Source organism: Papio anubis, chromosome 16, assembly GCF_008728515.1.
Source record: "Papio anubis isolate 15944 chromosome 16, Panubis1.0, whole genome shotgun sequence".
In the NCBI taxonomy this organism is placed as follows: domain Eukaryota; kingdom Metazoa; phylum Chordata; class Mammalia; order Primates; family Cercopithecidae; genus Papio; species Papio anubis.
The window spans coordinates 68,605,202-68,623,392 of NC_044991.1; positions in this window are offsets into that span (position 1 = coordinate 68,605,202).

Genomic DNA, 18,191 nt, shown 5'->3' on the forward strand with positions numbered 1-18,191 from the left:
TCTTCACCTGTGGCTGAAGAACTTTCATATACCATTAGACCACAGGAAGTTGTAACAAATGACTCTTCAGCTCTTGCAGGTGATTGAAGTATACAATTGCTATCATTGATTCCAACTTTGATTTTATCTTTTGTTTTACTTTTTTTTAACCACATGATAAGTGTCCCAGGAATTTTTTCTAAAGAGCTTCAAAGTGAAACTGTAGACATTTTCTTTGCCTTTAAAAGCCAAGAAAGATCATCATCTGAGAGAAATTATGAGCCTTTCAAGGCCACTTGGGACAGAGTGGATAAATTATGCCAAAAACCAATTCCTCCAATTCCTAAGGACTTCAAAGTTGAAAAATATTTCCTTCAGAAGAAAAGAACTTCTGAGATAAAACAAATGATAGCAATTCCAATTATGCATTTTTCCTACTTTCTCATAAGAAAAGTATTAAATTAATGTCTCTTATGAAGGATGGGTTCCTAGATTACATTTAAATTTACGGTTTCGTAGAAATGATCACATTGAAGTGAAGCAAATTTCTGAGCAGTCCCATTCAGTTGAAATTAAATAATGCATAGAAATAGCCAAACACGTGCAAAATTTGTGCAGCCTGGAAGCACTCTAAATCCCACAATTCAGAGTGTGTTTTATGAAACTCCAAAAAGATCACTCCTGCTACGATTGTATCAACTTAATTGATCTTGGCAGCCTGGTGATTTGACACTGTCTTCACCACACTGCTCTTTAGTCTCAGCGATTACAATAGCAGTGCAGAAAGCTCATTTTCTACTCTTAGTGGCTTAGAAACCCACTTTTGCTGCTCTGTCCAGTTAGAGGTTCTGGCCCCAACAGCTGCAGAGTGAGACAAACCATATCGAATGTTTCCTGAGTCTTTCCTTTGCCACCCTGATATGGTTTGGCTGTGTCTCCACCCAAATCTCATCCTGAATCGTAGCTCCGGGAGGGACAGGGTTGGGAGGGACTGGGTAGGAGACAATTGAAACATGGGAGCGGGTTCCTTCATACTGTTCTTGTGGTAGTGAATAAGTCTCACGAGATCTGATGGTTTTTTGTTTGTTTGTTTTTGTTTTTTGTTTTTTTTGAGATGGAGTCCACTCTATGGCCCAGGCTGGAGTGCATTGGCGCCATCTCTGCTCACTACAACCTCTGCCTCCCAGGTTCAAGTGATTCTCCTGCCTCAGCTTCCTGAGTAGCTGGGACCACAGGTATGCACCACCACACCTGGCTAATTTCTGTGTTTTTAGGAGAGACGGGGGTGTCACCATGTTGGCCAGGTTGGTCTTGAACTCCTGACCTCGTGATCTGCCTGCCTCGGCCTCCCAAAGTGCTGAGATTACAGGCATGAGCCACCACATCCAGCCGAGATCTGATGGTTTTATAAGAGGAAACCCCTTTCTCTTGGTTCTCATTCTCTCTCTTGCTTGCCACCATATAAGACATGCCTTTTGCCTTCTGTCATGATTATGAGGCCTCCCCAGCCACATAGAACTGTGAGTCCATTAAACCTCTTTTTCTTGTTAATTACCTAGTCTCAGGTATGCCTTTATCAGCAGCGTGAAAAGGGACTAATACACACCCTGAACTCATTCGTTCATTCAGTCTTCAAGCAACCCTGCAGGAAGAAATCACTAGTCCCATTTACTGTAGGAGGAAAGTGGGGGTCAGAGATGTTAAGTGACCTGCCCAAGGTTACACAGCAAGTAAAAGTCAAACCTAGCCTGATTCCCAAGCCAGTGTAATCACTGTGTTCGGTTTGCAGCCAAACGGGTGAAGATCTGAGGCTCCTGTGACATAATGGATCATCTATATTTGCTGAGATAAAAATGATGGAATATTAATTTAATCTCATCTGTAAGAACTTTTCATTCCTGGAGTTATGATGTCTTTTATCAGGACATCCACGTATGATTCTGAAGCTCCTGCTGAATAGAGTGGGCCATGGAATGTCTGGTTTGCTGCTGGGGTGGCATAAAGGGCATACACTGAAGTGAAATGCTACCAAAGCATTCCTGTGTTCTTAAAAAATGAAAAATTTGTCTGGCTAAACAAACTGTGGAGTATTAATATAATGGAATACTACTAAGCAATGAAAAGGAACAAGGTACTGATTCATGTAGCAACATGGAGGAATCCCAACAGTCTTACACTGGGCCAAATAAAAAGCCTGACACAAAAGAGCACAGAGCAAATGACTTTATATGAAATTCTAGAAAAGACAAACTTAGTGTATTATTGTGCTAGGGCTACCAATGACAAAGTACCAGGGACGGGGTGGCTTAAACAGCAGAAATTTGTTTCCTCACAGTTCTGGAGGCCAGAAGCCTCGATCAAGGTATTGGCAGGGGTGGTTTCTTCTTAGGCCCCTCTCCTTGGCTTGTAAATGGCGGTTTTCTCCCAGTGTTTTCATGTGGTTGTCCCTCTGTGTGTATCTGTGTCCTAATTTCCTCTTCTTGTAAGGACACCAGGCATACTGGATTACGTTCCACCGTGAGGAACTCATTTTAATGTAATCATCTCTTTAAAGACCCAACCTCCAAATACAGTCACATTTTGCAGTACTAGGGATTAGGACTTTAACATGTGGATTTTGGGAGAACACAATTAGCCCATAACACCTAGACTATGGTGAAAATAACCAGAATAGTGGTTGCCTCTGGGAGGAGTGTGGGTTAGGGATATACTAGGAAGGGGTTTGGGGGACTTTCTGGGGTTGATGGAAAACTGGATTTGGTGATAGGGTTTGGGTTATACAAATACCTACATTTGTTGGCCAGGCACGATGGCTCACGCCTGTAATCCCAGCACTTTGGGAGGCCGAGGTGGGTGGATCATGAGGTCCAGAGATCGAGACCATCCTGGCCAATATGGTGAAACCCCGTCTCTACTAAGAATACAAAAATTAGCTGGGCATGGTGGCACACGCCAGTAGTTGCAGCTACTCGGGAGGCTGAGGCAGGAGAATTACTCGAACCCAGGAGGCAGAGGTTGCAGTGAGCTGAGATTGCGCCACTGCACTCCAGCCTAACGACAGAGCAAGACTCTGTCTCAAAAAAAAAAAAAAAAGAAGTATCTACATATCTACATTTGTCAAACTCACTGGAATAGAACATGTAGTCCATATTGTACATGGAATAGTACAATTTGTGCATTTAATTGTCTGTTAATTTTGCCTCAAAGAAAACCAGAAACAAATATTGAACTCTAGTTAATAATATGCATGCATACTGTTAAGGGATAAAGTGTACTGCTGTCTGCAAATAGCTTTTGAACTGATGGCTGGGTCTATAGATGAATAGATATTTGAAGACGAAAATATAGCAACATACCAACAATTGCAGACTTTAGATGGTGGATTCACTGTACAATTATTATTATTATTATTATTGTTATTATTATTATTATTGAGATGGAGTCTTGCTTTGTCGCCCAGGCTAGAGTGCAGTGGTGTGATCTAGGTTCACTGCAGCTTCTGCCTCCCAGGTTCAAGTGATTCTCCTGCCTCAGGCTCCTGAGTAGCTGGGATTATAGGTGCCCACCACCACGCCCGGCTAATTTTTGTATTTTTTTAGTAGAGACGTGGTTTTGCCATGCTGGCCAGGCTGGTCTCAAACTCCTGGCCTCAAGTGATCCACCTGCCTCGGCCTCCCGAAGTGTTGGGATTACAGGCGTGAGCCACTGAGCCCAGCGCTTTTCTTTTCTTTCTCTCTTTTTTTTTTTTTTTGAGACAGGGTCTTGCTGTGTTGCCCAGACTGGAGGGTAGTGTTGTGATCTCAGCTTACTGCAACCTCCGTCTTGTGGGCTCAAGCGATCCTCCCACTTCAGCCTCAAGAATAGCTGGGACTATAGGCGTGTGACACCACACCCAGCTAATTTTTGTATTGTTTTATAGGAACTGGGTCTCACCATGTTACGGAGGCTGGTCTCAAACTCCTGGACTCAAGCGATCAGCCTGCCTCAGCCTCCCAAAGTGCTGGGATTACAGGCATGAGCCACTGTGCCTGGCCTCATTGTATAATTATTTCAGCTTTTCTGTAGGTTTGAAATTTTTCGTCATAAAATGTTGGGGGGGGGAGGATAAAATTTGCATTTGAAAATATTAGCTAGACGTTTCTCATAAAATCTTTCTTCATTGTTAGATCAAGGTTGCCACAAGCCTATGCCCAAGTCATTTGTCCTTGTGTCCCCCACCAATGTGCCCAGGAAGAAAGAGTAGGGAGACAATTCAGAAAGAGGCCTGAGGGTGCTAGGGAGTTCCAGGGACTAGCTAAGGCATTTGGGCTCTGTGTTTGAGGAAACTGAGGCTCAGGCTGTTTAGCGTTGCTGTTTAGAATCCAGGGAAGTCCATGATGTTTTTTCTTAAGCTATGTTGGAGTGCTTAGGTGCAGTGGAGAAGTTGGGCATGGCCATATGAATGATATGCAGTTGGCGGCACACAGTAGGCACACAAGTGTTTGCTGAATGAATATTTACATGAAATTGGAAAGGAGCCTTCCAAAGATGGAGCCAGCAGGAGACAGTGAAGTTGCCTGTGGGGGCAGGGAGGAGTCTGTCTCTGTCTGTGCCCCAGCCCACCTCTGGTCTGGCCTGAGATACCTTGAAAAGTGGGCCCAGGAGAGGCCCCTGGGTCCCTGGGTTCCTGGACAGCCAGGGCGAGGGCGCTTTGCCACATTCTTAGGAGAGAGTACATCCAAAACAATTTCTTTTTCTAAAAACTCATTGCTAACGGATTCCAGATGTCCGTTTGTTATATAATGGGGTTTGTTTTAATAGCGTCAACTTCCAGATGTGCAGCCTGGAATCAAGAAGCCCATTGGCCCCCTGAGGACACTGTGAGCCAAGCTGAGAGCTGCCCGGGGGAGAGACATGGACGTGCAGAATCAGGGATGGGAGAGGAGCCAGGTGCCTTCTTGCTGCCCACTGGGCGCTCACCTGCCCTGCAGCTGTCCCTGGACTGAAAGGCAGGGAGGGTGTTCCTGCTCCCTTTTTTTCAGCCCTGACTCTGAGCAGGGGCTCCCAGGGGACAATCATAGACAGGCAGCTTGGGGAGGGTCTGCTTTGGAATCCGGTTCAAGCAGGCCTAGCTGGATGAGCCTGGAGAAGTCCCTTGGCCTCCCTGTCTTTGAATGGAAAATAGAATAACGCCATTCTACCCACAGAGGTCATTGTGCAAAATGAAATGAAGTAAGTAGCACAGCACGGGGCTCAGAAAGCCCTGGCTTTCCCTTTGGGCAGAGTGGAGAGAACAGGCGCCCCAAGTAACCAAGCATCCTCCCCTACTCCTCTCAGCAACACGGATGCCCCTGGGCAGCACGGGCTGCCTTTTCCCTGGAACACTGGAAAAGAGCCAAGGTGGGCAGCTCACCACCTCCCCCAGCGGCTCGTTCCATGGCCCTGCAGCTCCAACGGATAGAACATTCTTCCGTTCACTGAGCCAAAGACGGCCTCTGTGTGACCCCCAACTGGTCTGAGTTCTGCTCTCTGGAGCTCTGCTGAGCAGGCCACACCCTCTTTCACCTGACACCCTCGAGTATGGGAAGACAGAGACCAAGTCTCCCGACCCTTTTCCTAGTAGGCGGTTGCAGTTATGACATCAGATGGACAAAGAATAAGATGCTCTAAGGAGAGGTGTTCAAAATCCCAAACAAGAAAAGTCACAATGTCTGGGGGAATGACTCTGTGGTTCTCCCTGTGTACGTGTTAATAAAATCGGTATGCCTTCACTCCAATTCAAAGAGAAAAGGGCCAGGCTCACGTCTGTAATCCCCACACTGGGAGGCCGAGGAGGATCACTTGAGCCCTGGAGTTTGAGATCAGCCTGAGCAACATAGAGAGACCCTGTCTCTACTAAAAATAAAAAAATTAGCCAGGGGTGGTGGCATCTGTGGTCCCAGCTAATTGGGAGGCTGAGGTGGGAGGATCACTTGAGCTCGGGAGGTCGAGGCTGCAGTAAGCCATGATTGTGCCACAGCACTCCAACCTGGATGAAAGAGCAAGATCTTGTCTCAAAAAGAAAAAAAGAAAAGTCACAATATCTGAATGCAGTCACAGGGGCGAGATGTCCACAAAGAGATAAACTCATCATCTTCTCCAAATGAATCTATACAAACAATGCCCTTCCAACAAATTTCCAATCAAATTGGCGGGGGTAGGGAGAGGGTGCAATATAAAGTAGAACATAAGTATAGAATACTCACCATATCTCCGCAGATGAAAAACATTAAGGCGTGACTTACCCTCCCAGATGTTAAAACACCGGTAACACTAGAATACCTTCAACATTATGGTACTTGTGCCGGCGCAGCAGAGAGGGAAATGGCACAGAAAATGGAAACATGAGCAGTAAACCCATCTCCAGATGAGAATGTGGAATGTGGCAAAGAAATGCATGTCACACTAGGCTGGGCACGGTGGCTCACGCCTGTAATCCCAGCACTTTGGGAGGTCGAGACGGGCGGATCACGAGGTCAGGAGATCGAGACCATCCTGGCTAACACGGTGAAACCCCGTCTCTACTAAAAATACAAAAAATTAGCCAGGCGTGGTGGCAGGCACCTGTAGTCCCAGCTACACAGGAGGCTGAGGCAGGAGAACGGCGTGAACCCGGGGGGCGGAGCTTGCAGTGAGTGGAGATCGCGCCACTGCACTCCAGCCTGGGTGACAGAGTGAGACTCCGTCTCAAAAAAAAAAAAAAAAAAAGGAAATGCATGTCACACTAAAGCAAATAGGAAATTTCACCAGTGGTTACTTTTGGGGAGCGGGACTTGGCGTGGGACAGTAGCGAGTGAGAGAGAAGTGTTTATTTTTCATTTTGTATCTTTTAGAGTTGTTTTATTTTTCCAACCTTATATATGGTTTTTTTTGTTTGTTTGTTTGTTTTTTGTTTGTTTTTGAGACGGAGTCTTGCTTTGTTGCCCAGGAGTACAGTGGTGCAATCTTGGCTCACTGCAACCTCTGCCTCCTGGGTTCAAGCGATTCTCCTGCCTCAGCCTCCTGAGTAGCTGGGACTACAGGCACGCGCCACCATGCCCAGCTAATTTTTTGTATTTTTAGTAGAAACAGGGTTTCACCATGGTAGCCAGGATGGTCTCGATCTCCTGACCTTGTGATCCGCCCGCCTCGGCCTCCCAAAGTGCTAGGATTACAGGTGTGAGCCACTGCGCCCTGCCGTATGTATTCTTTAAAAAAAAAAAAAAAAAAAACAACATATATACACACACACATACATATACATATGTACATACATACATATATATATATATTTTTGTTTGTTTGTTTGTTTGTTTTGAGACAGGGTCTTGCTCTGTTGCCCAGTCTGGAGTGCAGTGGCATGATCTCTGCTCACTGCAACCTCCTTCACCTGAGAAGCCAACATGCTTTTATGCCAAAATATGTTCCAGAGGTTTTGATCCCTTTTGGGTTTTCTCTTTTGAACATCTCTGCACTTAAGAGAAACCTAGTAAGCGTTGTAACACTAATAATAATGGGATATATAACAAACGATGAACAGTTATTGCCTCTACCTCAGGGAGGTGAAAGGGGAGGAGGGCTTTTACTTCCTAAGCCATTCATTTCCCCACTTCTCATCCCCCTCCTGCTCACTCCTCTTCTTTTTCCTGGATAGCAGGTATAACTTTAAAAATCGAGGAGAGGGGGGAATTGAAAATTTGGAAAATAAAAAAAAAAAAACAGGGCAGAAATGATGGATTACTTAAGAAGTGGGACTGGACAACTGGCTAACAATTTGGAAAAAAGTTAGATTTCTACCTTAAACCCAAATAAACTGCAGATGGCTTAAAGATTTGAATGCTAGAAGGTAAACCATAAAAGAATCCGAAAACTTACACAACTTTAGGATAGGGGACAACTTCCTAAGAAGACATCATATGAACAGACTGACAGATTTCACGACATGATAATGGGAGGCTTCTTTCCATCAAAACGTAATAAAATAAGGTCAAACTGTGAAAAAAAATGACAGACAATATTTAACAGAGGATCAAGCATTTTAATATAGAAAAAGCTCTTACAAGAATTCCTGCCTCATAATTGTTTTCCCTAAGCCAAGAATGGAGGGGAATTTGACCACAGTGAAATCAGGGTTTCTAAGGGCAGGAGGAAGGTAGGAGGGGAAGGGCTGAACAGAGTTTTCAGGTTAGGGGTGGACAGCTCAGGGGGACAGTTCCAGGGCCAGGGTTGGGTGACCTCCATGTGGCAGGGGTTCCCCACTCTCCCTGGCATTCACAGTCTTATCTGGTGCCAGTCACTTCCTCAGCCAGCCTGGCCTCCCCGCCTGGGACATTTAACATTTTGCCATCTTCCTCACACATCAGGCATTTCCCTGTTTCCATGACTTTTGCAAATGCTGGTCCTTCTGCTTGGCTCACTCTCTTTCATCTCTACCTGAAAAAATCCAACTGCTCCTTCAAGGCTCAGCTCAAATATCCCCTGTTCTGCAAAACTGTCTTTAATCCATCTGCCCCCAAGGAACTCCCCTTGGGCTCCTATGGCAACTGCCCATCAGTCTGTTCGGCACTTACTACACTGCATTGTCATTTTCTGCTCACTGGCTCACGCTAGACAGGGGGCTCCGGGGACCCCTTTCCCCCTCTCCATATCTGGCAAAGAGCAAGTGTTCAATTAAAATTTCATGAACAAACGCATCGAACTGTGAGTGACAGACCAGGGCAATTGAACTGACACTAATTGAGCTTCAGGTTCAGTCCATCTCTTTTATATTTTTTGAGACAGGGTCTCGCTCAGTCACTCAGGCTTGAGTGCAGTGGCATGATCATGGCTCACTACAGCCTTGAACTCCTGGGCTCAAGCAATCTTCCCACCTCAGCCTCCTAAGTAGCTGAGACTACAGGTGTGTGCCACTGTGCCTGGCTAATTTTTTATTTTTTGTAGAGATGGGGCCTTGCTAGGTTGTTAAGGCTGGTCTCAAGCTCCTGGCCTCAAGAGATCCTCCTGCCTCAGCCTCCCAAAGTAATGGGATTATAGGCATGAGTCGATGTACATGGCTGATTTATTTCCTAAAACAGTATGCTTTTATTTAAAATAAGGGCAAGTTATTTAATAATGATGCAATTAAGAGAAATAATTATGTATAATTCAATTATGATGTAATAACTATCATAATTGCATCATAGTTGAAAGATACCAAGTTATAGTAAGATCAGAAGGCACGCTAGGGGACATTGGTACGTGAATGCATTTGAACTATTTTTTTTTTTGAGATGGAGTCTCGCTCTGTCGCTCAGGCTGGAGTGCAGTGGCCAGATCTCAGCTCACTGCAAGCTCCGCCTCCCAGGTTTACACCATTCTCCTGCCTCAGCCTCCCGAGTAGCTGGGACTACAGGCACCCGCCACCTTGCCCGGCTAGTGATTTTTTTTTTTGGATTTTTTAGTAGAGACGGGGTTTCACTGTATTAGCCAGGATGGTCTCGATCTCCTGACCTCGTGATCCACCTATCTTGGCCTCCCAAAGTGCTGGCATTACAGGCTTGAGCCACTGCACCCGGCCGCACTTGAACTATTGAAAGCTGCTGTCAGACTCCACAGTGGCTTTCACTGTTTATTTATTTATTTATTTATTTATATTTTTAATTTTTTTTTGAGATGGAGTCTCGCTCTGTCGCTCAGGTTGGATGGAGTGCAGTGGTGCGATCTCGGCTCACTGCAAGCTCCGCCTCCCAGGTTCACACCATTCTCCTGCCTCAGCCTCCCAAGTAGCTGGGACTACAGGCGCCCGCCACCATGCCTGGCTCATTTTTTGTATTTTTAGTGGAGATGGGGTTTCACCATGTTATCCAGGATGGTCTCCATCTCCTGACCTCGTGATCCACCTATCTTGGCCTCCCAAAGTGCTGGGATTACAGGCGTGAACCACTGCACCTTGGCCCAATTTTTTAAAACTTTATAAACGAAAGAGGTTTAACTGACTCATAGTCCTGCATGACTGGGCAGGCCTTACAATCACAGTGGAAGGCAAAGAGAAGCAAGGCATATCTTACATGAGGGCAGGAGGTGGCAGGGCAGAGAGAAAGAGAGAGAGAGAGAGAGAGCGAGAGTGAGAGAGAGAGAGAGAGAGAGAGCGCCACAATGGCTTTCAATAGTTCAAGTGCATTCCCACCAGGCGCATTCCTGCCCTTGAGATTCCCAGCATCAGCCAGGAGCACCTCAGTGGGAGAAAGAGCTGCAACAGTGATGATAGTGACATTCCAAAGTTTTGTGGCAACATGAAGGAGGAGGTGTGTCTGCGCTTGCACCATGGCTGCAGCCCTCGGGCCGATGTGGAGAATGTGTGAGGCTAGAGGCTCCCGCAGCATGGGGCATAAGGAGCCTGAATGTAAGCCCCAGGCGGGAAGTTTTGCCTATTTGCCCACCGTGGAATCTCCAGCATCTAGAAGAGCATAGTAGGCCCTTGGTAAATATCTGTTGAATGGAAGGACTGAAATTAGTTCTGGAAGTGTCTGGAGGGGGCTTACGTTACCTCTGAAGGGCCTCCAAAGCTAAATCCTTTTCCTGAGTTAGAAAAACAGGGCTGTTCTCACTGAAGTTTCGGTCTTCAGAGTGTGATGAGGAGTGCAGAGGGGCACGGGGCAGCTTCAGGGACATGGCCGGGACCACAGGGGGTGAGAAAAGGGCACAAGGGAGGAGGGGCGCTCCCAAGATGGCAGTCCCTAGAGATCAGGCCTGGGTCTTGCTTTCCTCCCTGGGGCCAGCGCAGCAGGAGAGGGTGCTGGGCAGGGGTGCTGGGGGCTGAGAGGACCAACCCAGCTTCACCAGGCCCAGAAGAGAAGGTATACACAGGGAGAAGGCAGCTGTATGCAGTGGGCTCAATAAAGAGGATTTAGGCTTGGTGCGGTGGGTCATGCCTATAATCCCAGTGCTTTGGAAGGCCAAGCTGGGAGGATGGCTTGAGGCCAGGAGTTTAAGACCAGCCTGGGCAACACAGCAAGACCCCATCTCTATGATACATGTTTTGAAAAATGAGCCAGGCGAGTGGTGCACACCCGCAGTTCTAGTTACTTGGGAGGCTCAGAGAGGATCACCTGAGCCCGGGAGTTCAAGGTTACGGCAAGCACTCCAGCCTGGGTGAAGGAATGAGAAATGAAACCCTGTCTCTAAATAAATAAATGAATAAATAAAAAGATCTGCCTCTGTATAACGGGAGTTTGAATTTAGGGCTCAAAAAGGTCAAGCACATTCTAAAAATCACTCAGAGAGTGACAAATCAGGATTCAATTTCACATCTTTCTAATTCCAGAGCCTGACTTTTTTTTCACTCTGCTAAAAAAAGTGAGGTCACAGGCACATGGCAGGCATGGAGCCCCGGGCGAGCCAGGTCTCAGTCTGGGTCAGTGTAGCACCAGGGCTGGGGTCAGAACCACAGTTGTTCTGGAGACAGGGCCAAACTAGGGTTAGAGGTCAGGGTGGCCAGGCCTGAGAACAACAAGCTTTCCGGGCTTTTTGCCACCAGCCAGACACAGTGTCCTGGGATTGGTGGCAGGGCCTGCTGGAGCCCCCAGCTCCCTCTTTCCACCCCCCATCTAGGGCCTGACCTTCTTCCCCAGGGCAAGGAACTGGCCTGGCTTTTATCCTGGAGGAGGTTGCAGCTGCTCCTGCAGCCCTGGTCCCAGCAGACAAAGGCGCTTTCTTTCCTAGCACAAGGTCTTGATTGCATGTTGCCCTGGATCCAAAAGTTCCTATGGAGGAAGCGGTTCCCTCCCAGGGTGTGTGTGTGTGTGTGTGTGTGTGTGTGCATGCACTTGTGTGCTGGGTTTCAGGGAGTTGGGTTGTCAGGGAGTGCAAGCTCTCTCCCAGCCTCCTGTGTTTAGCCTGGCATTGCTCAATCTGTATCCTTTGTGTACATCTCTAAGTGTCTATGCATGTGTGTGTACGTGGTGGTGTGTGATTGTATGTGTGAGCATGTTTGTGCATGTCCCTGCAGCTGCAGGTGTGACTACCTAGTATGTACTTGTGCATATTTCTGTACACATCAGCACATGCTTCTACACAGTCACAAGTCTGTGTATCTTTGTGACTTGTGTCTGTGCCCACATGCGTTTGGGGGTATATGCGTATGTTTCATGTGTGTGTCTACATGAGGCACCTGGTACCAGGTCCCTACCTCTGCTGCCTCTGGCCGTGCCTCCCCACACCCCTTGCTGCTGTGTGGGGGCTCTGCAGTATGCAGGTCCTCCTAAAATAGCCCCCTTTCTTCTTCCCAACCCCCGGCCCCGCCTCTGCATTTGTTTGGGAACAACCTGGCCTCTTTCAGCTCTGGGAGGGAGACAGGTTTGTACAGCTTGGCTTGGCCCATACACTTTCCAAAAGCTCTCTGGCTCCGAGCCAAACTCTTTATAAAAAGGCTCATGGGGAATAGCTTAACAGGAAGGTGGGAACTCTGCCTGGGGGGCTCAGGAACCCTGCTCCAAGCCCCAAGATTAAATGGGAGCATCAGTCAGCTGAGCTTCAGCCAGAGAGGGCCCTGCAGCCTGAAGCCGAACTTGGTTAATGGATCCTTCACCCCCAAAGATGGGGACAGAGCATCTCAGGGTCTCATGTCCAGGGTGGCAGAGCTAGGAGGGGTCCCAGGGCTCAGGCAGCTCAACTCCCCATGAGCACACAGGAGAGAGAGGCCCAGAGGGATGCCCCAGGCCAGGCAGGAGCTGAGCCCCTTCCTGGCATCCTGCAGCCCCAGGCCCTGGTGACCCTGCCATGGATAACCCTGGGTCTGCCTCTTCTGCAGGGAGGTGGGTGCCACTGCCAGACTTCAGAGTAGCAGGCTCTGAGCCTGGCTGGCCCTTTTGCTCAAGGTCTCCTGAGTCCATATCACAAAGTCAGTGTTTGAGCACAGGGTTGGTTTACCCAGCACCTGCCTTACTTGGGGTTCTGGGGACCTCAAGCTGTTTCTCCTAGTCCCACTGAGGCACAAAGGAGGGGCTTTCTGCACTGCTGTCTCCCCTATTGGGGCTCAACCCGGTCTTTTTTTTTTTTTTTTCCTTTGAGACCGAGTCTCGCTCTATTGCCCAGGCTAGAATGCAGTGGTGTGATCCCGACTCACTGGAACCTCCGCCTCCCGGGTTCAAGCGATTCTCCTGCATCAGCCTCCTGAGTAGCTGGGATTACAGGCGCACACCACTATGCCTGGCTAATTTTTGTATTTTTAGTAGAGACAGGGTTTCACCATGTTGGCCAGGCTGGTCTTGGACTCCTAACCTCAAGAGATCTACCCACCTCGGCCTCCCAAAGTGTTGGGATTACAGGTGTGAGCCACTGTACCCAGCCTCTACTGGGTCTTAAGCGTGCCTTAGGGTGAAGATGGGAGGGCAGTCCAATGGGTAAGAACCTATCCCACGTGGATGCTCAGGGCACAGGTGGCAGCCCCCTCACTGGTTCGTCACAGGAGACACAGGGGCTACTGCTGGAGATGCCACAGTCATGTGGGAGGGGCAGGCTGGTGGGGCACCTGAGGAAGAGGAGCCCGGAAGCCTGGTTCCAGACATGGCTCCAGGGGCCTCCTGGGTGCTGGAAACAGACGAGACACCCTCAAAGAGGATGGTTCCTTCAGTCCATCCCCACTGACCCCCGCCAACCACCCCTCTCCTCTTCCCTTCAGGAACCCTTTTCCTGGTGGGAGGGATGGTAGCTGGGAAACTTTGCTCTTATCTGTCATGTGCCCAAGCCAGGCACCGAAACTCAAAAGCCAGGCAGAGAATCTTTTTTTGTCTGCTTCCCATTGTCATATCTCGTCCCTGAGAAACACTCATGGACCAGTCCAGCTTGAAAGGGAGTCAGAGAAACACAAGAAACAACCAGAAACTCCAAAGAAAGGTCAGGGTTTCAAGAACGTTGTGCCACCCCACTTGACTGTGCAGAGCAAGTACCTCTTTGGATGGAGGTTTTATGTCTTTGAACTCTTGTTCCTTACAGAAGCTGGGAGTGGTTGGACTCATGGGGTGGGGGTGGTGGAACCCGACCCCTTGTCCTTGGGCCTGTTTTGGGGGGTGCTGGGTTGTATAGTGGGAGTGGAGTTGGTGGGGGCTCTGAATCCTCCTCCCACACTCAGTCTAGGGATGGGAGCTGCCTCTCTGTTCCCTCATGGGATGCTAATTATCCTCAACTTGTCTGGGGGAAGAAAGGAAGTAGCTGCAGGGGCTTAGCCAGGAGGAACACCTGCTCCCCTGCTCCACCGCCCTCCAGCTCTCCCTCCCTCCCTCCTTCCCTCTCTCTCAGATGCGCACCAACACTAGGAGTATCCTTATATACGTATGTCCTGCTTCTTGACGGAGAAATTTGACAAGGGACTGGGGTGAGGGTAGGAGTGTCCTCTACCTGGGGAGGCCCAAGGGGCTGCGCAGCTGGGGGCTTTCCTCAGCCTTGTACAATTTGCCGCCCCACCCCCAACCCCTGCCCAAGGCACTCACCAGGCCTTGGCCTCCGGGCTCTTTGCCGGTCTGGAAAGTCTGGGATCTGTGAATGGAAAAGCCTGGGTCAGAGCTGGAGTGGGGAGTGGGTGGGAGTTGGGAGCTGTGTCTACAGAGTTTAGAGTTTTCTTGGTCTGAGTCAGGAAACAGTCTAAACACCCAGCAGTGCTGAGTCCTTGCCTGCCCTGTGCAGCATGGACCTTCCTTGGCCCGGCTCTCCTGACCCACACAGGCTTTGGGAGTCCCTGAGGATTTTCAAAGAGCCTCAAGGCGCTGCGTACAGAGAAAGGTGAGGCCAAGTTGTCATCCTGAGGGGGAACAGGCACACAAGGCCAGCAGGGGCCTGATGGTAGATGAGACCGGGGGGACGTGGCAAAGCTGCTTCAGTCTGGCCACAGCACCGCGTCGACCTGGACTCTTGAGCCTGTCCTAGTGTCCTGCTTCTGAGAGCCAGCTGGACATCTCAGTGGGGAACAGGACAGTCACTCTCGAGGCAGGAGGATCGCTTGAGCCCAGGAGTTCAAGGCTGCAGTGAGCTGTGATCACACCACTGCACTCCAGCCTGGGTGATAGAGGGAGACCTTGTCTCAAAAAAACAAAAACAACCAAAAAAGGCTCCGTGTGAAGAGGGGAGGGGGACAGGGCAGCTCCAGTGTTTCCTCCAAAGTGAAAGTATCCCCTCGGGTTTGGAGGCTGGCCCTCAAGAAGCATGCCCAAAGCCGAGGGCTTCTTGGAAGCATTTTATCTCAAAAGTAGACATGAATCTTATATTCCACTATGTGATTCACTTTTATACAAAACCATGTTTGCGTTAATATGAAATATACATACATATATATGTATTTTTTGGGACGGAGTCTCGCTCTGTTGCCCAGGCTGGAGTGCAAGGGTGCTATCTCGGTTCACTGCAACCTCTGCCTCCTGGGTTCAAGTAATTCTCCTGCTTCAGCCTCCCAAGTAGCTGGGATTACAGGCACCTACCAACACACCTGGCTAATTTTTGTATTTTTAGCAGAGGTGGGCTTTTGCCATGTTGGCCAGGCTGGTCTCAAACTACTGACCTCAGGTGATCCACCCGCCTTGGCCTCCCAAAGGGCTGGGATTACAGGCGTGAGCCACTGCGCCTGGCCATATGAAATACTTTTAATGAGTTTTTGCATTGAATCTATGAATAAAATTGATGCTGCAGGATGGGGATCGACAAACATTTTCTGCAAAGGATCAGAGAGTATAATAAATATTTTAGACTTTGCAGGCTGTGTGGTCTCTGTGACTACTGCTGTCATAGCCCAAAAGCAGCTTTGAGTATAGCTGTGTTCAATAAAACTTTATTTACAGCCACTGGAATTTGGATTTGGAATTTTTTTTTTTTTTTTTTTTTGAGACGGAGTCTCGCTCTGTCGCCCAGGCTGGAGAGCAGTGGCGCGATCTCGGCTCGCTGCAAGCTCCGCCTCCTGGGTTCACGCCATTCTCCTGCCTCAGCCTCCCGATTAGCCTCCCGCCACCACGCCTGGCTAATCTTTTGTATTTTTAGTAGAGACAGGGTTTCACCGTGTTAGCCAGGATGGTCTCGATCTCCTGACCTCGTGGTCCGCCCGTCTCGGCCTCCCAAAGTGCTGGGATTACAGGCATGAGGGGATCATTTTTATGGTCATGAAATATTTCCCTTTGATTGTCCAATTATTTACAAATGTGAGTCCTGGTTCTTGGCTTGTGGGCCGTAGCTCTGACTCCACCCCGGGAAGAAAGTGTGTTGGGCCTGTGGCTCCACATGCAAAGCCAATGCCTGAGCAAGAACACTAGATTTTGGAATCAGACCCATCTCTAAATTCTTGTTCTTCCTCATTAGTTGTGCCACTGAAGGCAGGTGACAACCTACCTGAGCCTGGTCCTCCTGGAGAACATGTTTTGGAATGAGCTCACAGAAGGCCTGCACAGTGGCCTGCAGAGTAGGTATTGACTAAGCAGTGCTGTGGCCACCTTTAGTGGTGCACGTGGCTGAGCTTCCCTGGGTAGGAGGAAGGTCATGGCCAGCGTATGGGTGGGTGAGATGTGCCTCTTCCCCTCCCTCGTCAGCTCCCCCATCCTCTTCCCCAGGCCATTCTAGCTGAACAGTTGTCCTACCTCTGCCATCCTTCTTTCCACCTTCTAAGATTGGACACTGCTTCTCACGGGGCTCCTTGGCCCTGGGCTGGTGAGTCCAAGCACTTAGACACTTACTCCCTAGGATAAGCCCCAGCTCAGAGGCCTCCCAACACCAGCACAGCGGGGATGGGAAGGAAAAACTGAGGCTAACTGCCTCCCCACTGGCCTCAGGGATGGTAGCTGCAGCCCAAGGGCAGCAAGGGCCAGAGCAACCTCTCTCCCCTTGCTCATCATTTGTGCTTAGTGTTATTTTATGAAGCTGCACTCTAGAGGGATGGCCTGCTCCAAGCCTCAGACTAAAGATGCCCATCCTGGCTCCCCTCCTGCTCAGTTTACAGTTCTGGGTTTACTCCTTCTGAGTCCCCGAAGCCCAGCCCTGACATTTTCCAGCTGGATGATTGGGCAAGTTACTTAGCCTCTTTAGGCCTGGGCCTGTTTCCTTGTATGTATGAGGACAACCTCATAGGGTTATTGTGGGGATTAAGAATTTGGCCATAACATACATAGAACAAATCCTACTCACAGGAAGTGCCTAGTAAATAGCACACTATTGCTACTAAGTAAGGTTACCAGATAAAATACAGGATGTCTGGTTAAATTTGAGTTCCAGATAAACAATAAATTTTTTTAGGCTGGAGGTGGTGGCTCATGCCTGTAATCCCAGCGCTTTGGGAGGCTGAGGTGGGAGGATTGCTTGAGGCCAGGAGTTTGAGACCAGCTAAGGCAACATATCAAGATCCCATGTCTACAAAAGATAAAAAATTAGCTGGGCATAGTGGCTCATGCCTGTGGTCCCAGCTACTCCAGAGGCTGAGGAGGGGGCATCACTTAAGCCTGGGAGTTTTGAGGCTGCATTTTGTTTTTTAGAGACAGGGTCTGGCTCTGCTGGCCAGGCTGGAGTGTAGTGTTGTGATCACAGCTTCCTGCAGCCTCAACCTCCTGGGCTCAAGCGATCTTCCCACCTCAGCCTCCTGAGTAGCAAGGACAATAGGCACACACTATCATGCCTGGCTAAGTTTTCAAAATATTTTTTGTAGAGATGAGGACTCCCTATGTTGCCCAGCCTCAAACTCCTGGATTCAAGTGATCCTCCCTGCTCAGCCTTCCAAAGAGCTGGAATTATGTGGTGGGCCACCGCACCCAGCCAAAAATATTTAAATAAATTTAAAAATGGAAAATTTTAAAAAGTGCATATACCAAATACTGTATGCGATATACTTACTCTAAAAAATGTTTACATGGAATTACAATTTAACTGGGTGTTAACTTTCCCTCCTAAATCTGGCACTCCTACACTGAGGGAGGCTCCACAAACTCATGAACCTTCCTGTTCCCCAGCCCCAAAACAGTCCCCACATCCCTCTAGTCCACCCAGCACAACGGGCTCATGCAGAAAACCCTTCTTTCCTGTGGGCAGGACAGAAAGCTGGTTTCCCGCAGTGCTCTGAACCCAATCCCAGATCCACTCGGTACTTGCCTTGGGACTTGGAACAAGCTCTTCCTTGCCCCTTCCTTATCCTACTTTTCCAGTGAGACTGGTAAATTCTCTTGCTGGCTATCCAGAAGGAGTAAAAGACCTATGACTCAAAAGAATCAGCAGTATTA